The 7,930-nt window shown below is 63.9% G+C and overlaps 1 long non-coding RNA gene across 1 annotated transcript; it reads right to left on the reverse strand.

Annotated features, from left to right (window-relative positions):
• Positions 1-1,536: 1,536 nt before the first annotated feature.
• LOC130018879 (uncharacterized) lies at positions 1,537-5,001 on the reverse strand. The gene is made up of 2 exons (XR_008791657.1): positions 4,812-5,001; positions 1,537-1,951 (listed from the first exon to the last, which is right to left on the reverse strand). It is a non-coding gene; the product is annotated as an uncharacterized LOC130018879 (long non-coding RNA).
• Positions 5,002-7,930: the final 2,929 nt, after the last annotated feature.

Genomic DNA, 7,930 nt, shown 5'->3' on the forward strand with positions numbered 1-7,930 from the left:
CCCAGCCTGAGGGGCCGGACGGGATTTCCCTCCCAACAACTGGCACCACCCCTGGCTTGGCTGCAGTTCCTGCAGCCGCTCTGTCAACCCAACAGCCACTCAAAACCGCAGGCAGGGGTGCCACAGCAATAGGACAGTGGGGAGGACATTTGCCTTGTACATGGTGGACCCAGGTTTGGTCCCCAGTATCTTATACGGTCCCCTGAACCCCACGAGTGATTCCTGAGAGCAGAGCCAGGAGGAACCCGTGTCGTCACTGGGTGTGGCCCCAAAAGCCAAAAACAAACCAAGAAATGCAGGCTGGGCCAAGGTGTTGTGGGCAAGACCTATCCCGAACCCCTAAGGTCCACTGAGCGCTGCCTGAGTGATCTTTGAATACTACCGGATGTGGACCCCAAAACACTAAATATAGCTCTTGGATTTTTGTGGGGCCCACATGCGCTGCTGTGGGTGGGAAAGGACAAGACTTAAACCCTTTACTGAGATGATTCATTAAAAATGTTCCTCTGTATCGTGGCGCAGGGTCCGCATACCTTAGTCCTTAGTGGATCTTTACCAACTAGCTTTGGTTGTGACTTTTCTGTGAACACGGCCTTCTCTTGCAGACTCGGGTGGCAATGCTAGATGGGACAGTTACAGAGAACGTCCTGTTCTTGTTTCTGTTCTTGAGGTCCTAAATCTAGCGAGGAACAACACTGGTGACAGATCTTTGAAATAAGGAGGCAATGCCCGGGTTCGATCCCTGTATCCCATAAGGTGTCCTGAGCACCGCCAGGAGTAATTCCTGAGTGCAGAACCAGGAGGAACTCCCAAGCCTCAGAGTGTGACTAACCCATTCCCCTAAAACATGGCATTTGGAGTGGCATGGCTGGTTTTCCTGTTGTTAAAGGATTTTCAGTCCCACTTCTGGAAAGATTCGAATGTGGGCTGTGAGCGACCGTCAGTGTGGCTGGTGTCTCTCCTGACAGGCCTTGGAGGCTGGAAAAGGGACCAAGGTCTGCACTGTGTTCCACCTACCTCAGGAACTGCCCACTGGGTTCTCCAATGGAGCTTCCACAATCCTGCACGGTCTTTGGTAGAGCAGGAACTTAGTTCCCTCTCGTAGGATGCCTGAGCATCGCCGCTAGTAGCCAAGAGTCGAGGTCACTCACCACTCACCCATTCAGAACCATTCCCTCTCCAATGCCTCCCCACATGGCAAGCTATTTCACTGACCGTAAAATTAAAATTTTATGAACGTAGAATCACATAATTTCATGCTTATTTTTGCGTTATGGTTCTTGGAGGCCTTGGATTTCTGACAATGTCCTAGCCATGTACAAAGACAAAATTTTCAATGTATTCACCTACTCATGGAGAAAGAAATGCTTGTGGATTAACTGAGGGCTGGGTATGTTATTTAAGCGGCTAACAGACCCACCCTGCTCTACAACACCCATCTCATTTTATGCAGGAATTCAGGTTTTATTTTTCTCTTACACTGGGAACGTGTAAAGAAAGAGCAACTTGCTAACTTAAATAAAAACACACATAGCGTGGCCTTTTCCTTAGGTAAGACTTATTTATTTACATTTCCCACAAGAATGCAGTATTATCTTTTCTTGAACAAAACTGGGGACTATGGAAACCATCTTTGTAGGAAGTTTTCAATAAGCTTATTACTTAAATAAACTCTTGAGTAGTTAAGAACAGGCTGTGAGCCGTTGGCGAACATACTGGTGCGGTTCTGCACCATCTCCTCACCGGCAATACATATACCGCGGTGCCAGAGCCCCCCAACTCGGACCCGAAGCCTCAAAACTCTGTGTCCCCTTTGGCTTGCTTCTCTCTCGACTCCACCCAGGCCTTATTGATGGTTCGCTTCATGTCGTCATCTCCGTCTTCATAGATTTTCTTCAGGACATGCATCAGGCCCTCGCTCGGGTCTGTCTCTGTGTCATAGGAGGGTTTTCTGACAGAGAAGACAAGAATGGAAGATTTCAGTTAAGTGAGATCTTTTAAGAGACATTCATGCACCATTTCTAGGTAGGAGAAAAAAAATCAGAGGAGTATTCAGATATTGAATCAACCTACACAAATCCATCCATACACACGACTGCATTGGGGCTTCAGGCCGTTTTTAGGACAATCCCACTGACCTTTCTGATCACCGTCTGTCCCAAGTATTACTCTGTCCCAAGTATTACGTCGCGACACACAGGAAGCCCATTAGAACTGAAATAGCCCTCAGGCCCAGGTGAACCAAGAGGTGAGCTGGAAGTGCCTGGAGAGAGGTTCTGAGCAGAGCCAGAATCCTGCACCCAGGGGCCGAGCCTTAGGTCGCCCCACAGTGGGTGGCGGGTGAGAGCCTGCAGGGAAGGGTCTCTGAATCCATGTCCTTTAGAGGAGCAAATACTGACTCCCCCGATACAGTTCTTTTTCCCCCTTTGGGAAGAAAAGAACTCTTAGGGAGTAAAACTCACTTCTTAGGGCTGGAGCGATAGCACAGCTGCAGGGCGTTTGCCTCGCACGCAGCCAACAGGGCCGAGCCGAGTTCGATTGCTCGGCCCCTCTCGGACGTGGCTCCGCCCCTCTCGGACGTGGCCGACCCGAGTTCGATGGCCCCGCCCCTCTCCGACCCGAGTTCGGTGGCCCCGCCCCTCTCCGACCCGAGTTCGATGGCCCCGCCCCTCTCCGACCCGACCCGAGTTCGGCCTAACAGAAAACAGAATCTTCGGCGGGCTGGAGCGATAGCACAGCTGCAGGGCGTTTGCCTCGCACGCAGCCAACAGGGCCGAGCGGAGTTCGATTGCTCGGCCCCTCTCGGACGTGGCTCCGCCCCTCTCGGACGTGGCTCCGCCCCTCTCGGACGTGGCCGACCCGAGTTCGATGGCCCCGCCCCTCTCCGACCCGAGTTCGATGGCCCCGCCCCTCTCCGCCGACCCGAGTTCGGCCTAACAGAAAACATAAGCTTCGGGGAAACAGCGAAAGCGACGGACGGACGGACGGACGGACGGACGGACGGACGGACGGACGGACGGACGGACGGACGGACGGAAACAGCGAAAGCGACGGACGGACGGACGGACGGACGGACGGACGGACGGACGGACGGACGGACGGACGCCTGGCAGGGGTGGAGGGGGGCGAGCCCTAAGCCCCCGCCTCAGGGTCCTGTAGAGCTGGGCAGAGCCGGCCACCCACCGTGGCTGGGTTTGAGAGTCTCGCGGCATCACCCAGAGTGACCACACGGACCCGGGGACCAGCCAGCATCCTCTGAGCTGTCTGTGAAAGCCCCCGATGCAGAGAGACAGAGACAGAGGGAGAGAGACACAGAGAAAGAGAGAGAGGGAGGGAGGGAGGGAGAGATGGAGAAGAAGGGGGAGAGGGGGACAGAGACAGAGAGACAGAGAGCGAGATCTCTCGAGTACGCCGCCTCCCCACAGCCCACCTGGGTGGGCCCCCCTGGGCTGGTCCCCACTCCTCCCTCCCCTGCCCAGCCAAGTGGCCTCAGAGTCACCGGGTCCCCGCACCCGAGCTCTGAGCCCGCGGACAGAGGACAAGACGGGGCCGTCCGTGGACAGTGTCGTATCCCCCCCGCCACCCCCGGCGCACACACAGACCCAGGCTGCATCCCCCACGCCCACAAGGACCGCACCTGACAGCAGGTGCCACCCGGGCACCTCGGACCCGGGCGGGACTCCAGGGCCACTCAGCAGTCTGGCCGAGATGCTCCTGGGTGTCCACTCACCCCTGGCCGGGTCCCACCTCCCCGGACGGTCATGGGCGCTGCTCTGCCGGCCACCAAGCTGCCACCTCCTGGTCCCTGCCCTCGGAGTGCCCCCTGTCCCCCGGCCGCAGCTGCTGCCCGGGGTTCTCTGGGGGCCCAGGGCCTGCAAGCCCCCACGGTCAGCAGTCACGGCCCCGGGCCAGCCTCTGCCTGGTTCCCGGGTGTCCAGAGCCCACTGGCACCCACTGCGACCTTGAGCACAGGTACAGGCCACACCCCCCTCACTGGGCGCCAGGACTCTGGGGGTCTCCTCCCGCAGCCGGGCACGTGCCTGCACCCCCACCTCGGCAATGCCTGCAGGAGGGGGACGCACTCGCGCCCTCTGCGAAGGTGAGGGACCCCCGCGTGCAGCAGGAGAGGGTCGGGGCGCACGACCCCGCCTCCAAGGCCTGCAGGGACCCCCACATGCAGAAGAGGGTCTGGGGGCGCACGACCCTCGCCTCTGAGACCCGCAGGGACCCCGCGTGCACCAGGAGAGGGTCGGGGGCGCACGACCCTCGCCTCCGAGACCCGCAGGGACCCCGCGTGCACCGGGAGAGGGTCTGGGGACGCACGACCCTCGCCTCCGAGACCCGCAGGGACCCCGCGCGCACCAGGAGAGGGTCTGGGGGCGCACGACCCCCGCCCCGACACCCTGCTGGGAGCCCCAATGCAGCAGGAGCAGGTTCTAGGGACGCACGACCCCGCCTCCAAGACCTGCAGGGACCCCCACATGCAGAAAACGGTCTGGGGGCGCACGACCCTCGCCTCCGAGACCCGCAGGGACCCCGCGCGCACCAGGAGAGGGTCTGGGGGCGCACGACCCCCGCCTCCGAGACCCGCAGGGACCCCCGCGTGCACCTCGAGAGGGGTCCGGGGGCGCACGACCCCCACCCCCGCGGCCTGCAGGGCGCCCCACGTGCAGCGCGGGGGTCTGGGGTCGCGCGCCCCCCGCCCCCGGCCGCCGCCCCCAGGGCGCCCCGCGCGCAGCAGGAGGGTCCGGGGCCCCGCGCCCCCCGCCCCGCGCGCCCCCGCCCCCGCGCGCGCCCCCCGCCCGGCTCACCGCAGGCTCTGCGCGCCCCGCAGTCTCATCGCCGCGCGCCCCGCGAGGCCGGCGGGTCCGTCAGGCTCCCGGGCCGGGGGGCGCCATGCGGGGGGCGCGGGGGGCGCTCGGCTGCGGCTCCGGCCCGCGGGGCGCAGGGACGCGCCGACCGGGAGGGGCGGGGGGCGGGGGACGGCGCCGGGCGCCGCGGAGGACGGAAGTGGACGCCGCTCTCGCGAGACTTCCGCGCCGCGCGCGCGCGCCACTTCCGGCCCGCGGGGCCCCGGCCGGGCGGGCTGGGGGGGGCCCCGACGGCCGGCGCGTCCCCGGCGGCCCGGCCCGGAAACGCCGCCCCGCGCGCCGCGTTCCGGCCCGGGACGCCCCGCCCGCCGCGCCGCGACCCCCGGCGGGCCCCCGGGCGGGCGGGCGCGCGGCTGCCATGGCGACGCCGGCGGGGTCGCGTTGCCATGGTGACCGGCGGGGCCCCCCCCCCCCCCGGTCTTCCCCGCCCGCGACCCCCGGAGCCGCCCCGGCCCGTCCGCGCGCGCAGCCCCGCGGGTCTGGGGGCTGCGCGACCCCCGGGCCCTGGAACCTTCGCGAACCCGGGCGGCGCCGCGTTCCCCGCGGACGTTCCTCCCCGGGACGAACGGGCGGGGGTCGGGGGCGGGGGCGCGCTGCGGGGTAAGGGGGTTGCATTGGGGGGCCGGGGGGCTGCGCTGGGGGTCAGGGGGCGCGCTGCGGAGTCGGGGGGCGGGCTGGGGGGGTCGGAGGCGTTTTGGGGGGTTGGGGGCGTGCTGGGACGATCTAGGGGGTCGGGGGGCGATCTAGGGAGTCGGGGGGCGCGCTGGGGCGATCTAGAGGGTCGGGAAGCGATCTCGGGGGTCGGGGGGCGATCTAGGGAGTCGGGGGCGATCTAGGGGGTCGAGGGGCGATCTAGGGGGTCGAGGGGCGATCTAGGGGGTCGGGGGGCGATCTAGGGGGTCAGGGGACGATCTAGGGGGTCGGGGGGCGATCTAGGGGGTCGGGGGGCGCGCTGGGGCGATCTCGGGGGTCGGGAAGCGATCTCGGGGGTCGGGGGGCGATCTAGGGAGTCGGGGGGCGCGCTGGGGCGATCTCGGGGGTCGGTAAGCGATCTCGGGGGTCGGGGGGCGATCTAGGGGGTCGGGGGGCGATCTAGGGGGTCGAGGGGCGATCTAGGGGGTCGGGGGACGATCTAGGGGGTCAAGGGGCGATCTAGGGGGTCGGGGGGCGCGCTGGGGCGATCTCGGGGGTCCGGAGGCGATCTCGGGGGTCGGGGGGCGCGCGGGTCCCCCCCAGGCTGCCCGGGGAGGGGGCGCGCGCGGTTTTGCATTTTTGCATTCTGGGGAGGGGTCGCGGGCGGAGGGTCCGGCAGCCCGGGGGTGCCGGCGGGGGCGGGTGGGTGGGGGGTTCGGGTTCGGTCCGGTTCGGCGCCCCTCCCCCCCGCGGCCCCGCGTGCCTGGACCCCGCGGGGGCACCTGGTGTGTGCGGAGGCCATGCGGGTCCGGCGGCGGGCGCGGGCCGGGCCGGGCAGCCCCCCGGCCAGTGTGATGCGGCGTGACGCCCCCCGCGCTCCCGCTGCGGCACAAAGCGACCCCCGCCCGCCCGCCCGGCCCGCGCGCGCCCCCAGCGGCGGCCGCGCGCCCTGCAGCCGGGCCGGCCCCTCCGCGCTCCCGCCGCGCTCTCCGGGTCCGCCCAAGGCTGCGGCCAGGTCCGGCCCGAGTGGGCCTGGCGCGCGCGCGGGCATCCTCGGCATCCCCTGAGCATCCCCGGGGTGGTCCTGAGGCAGGACGAGCCCGAGGCGCCTCCTGGGGGGTGAAGATTTAACCGGAACCGAACACTCAAGTGGCAGGGCACTTGCTGACAGCCACCTGGGGCTCCATCCCTCCTGCCTTGCATGGTCCCCAGTCACAGCCGGGAGTCAGCCCTGAGCACAGAATGAGGAGTCATTCCTGAGCACAGAGCCGGGAGTCAGCCCTGAGCACAGAGCCGGAGTGAGCCCTGAGCACAGAGCCGGGAGTCAGTCAGCCCTGAGCACAGAACAGGAGTGAGCCCTGAGCACAGAGCCGAGGGTCAGCCCCGAGCACAGAGCCGGGGGTCAGCCCCGAGCACTGAGCCAGGAGTCAGCCCTAAGCATTGTCAGGTGTCTCCCACCACCCCCCCACCAAGAAAATAACAACCCATGTTGGGGCCAGAGTGATTATTCAGCGAGGAAAGTGCTTGCCTTGCAGGCAGATGACCTGGGTTTTCCTTTGGTGTCCTCAGCCGGCCAGGAGTGATTCCTGAACACAGAGCTAGGAAACAACCCTGAACCACGTGTGTCCTCCCTCCCAAAACAACAACAACAACATGTTTCTGGAGCAATAGCACAGCAGATAAGGCATTTGCCTTGCACACGGCTGACCCGGGTTCGATCCCCAGCATCCTATGGGTTCGATCCCCCGAGCACCACCAGGAGTGATCCCTGAGTGCAGAGCCAGGAGTCAGCCCAGAGCATCGCCGGGTGGGACCCAAAAAGCAAAAAAATAAAATAAAATGCATTGCACAGGGCTTGAGAGACAGCACAACGGACTCCTAGGCTGACCTAGGTTTGATCCCACAGGGTCCCCCGAGCACCGCCAGGAGTGAATCCTGGGTGCAGAGCCAGGAGTCAGCCCTGAGCATCACCAGGTGGGGCCAAAGAAACAAAAATAAATAAATAAAAGAATCAATAAAGAATATTATCTCCCAATCAAAACTCTGTTTTCTTTGTGTGTGTGGGGGGGAGTGGTTTATAGTTTTTATTTTATTTATTTTTTTAAATTGTTTTGTTTTTGTGTGAGTTCTATTTTTTTTTCCCTTTTGGGTCACACCCGGCGATGCACAGGGGTTACTCCTGGTCTGCACTCAGGAATTATCCCTGGCAGTGCTCAGGGGACTATATGGGATGCTGGGAATCGAACCCGGGTCGGCTGCGTGCAAGGCAAACGCCCTACCCGCTGTGCTATATCTCCAGCCCCTCTGTTTTTAAGGCCAGGAACTACTCCTAGCACTGTGCTCAAGAATCACTCCTGGAAAGTCCCCGGGACTCAGCATTGCAAGATGCTAAGAGCCGGAGTCAAGCACAGAGCTGGGAGTCAGCC

This window comes from Sorex fumeus, unplaced genomic scaffold (assembly GCF_029834395.1).
Source record: "Sorex fumeus unplaced genomic scaffold, SorFum_2.1 ptg000313l, whole genome shotgun sequence".
NCBI classification, from domain to species: Eukaryota; Metazoa; Chordata; class Mammalia; order Eulipotyphla; family Soricidae; genus Sorex; species Sorex fumeus.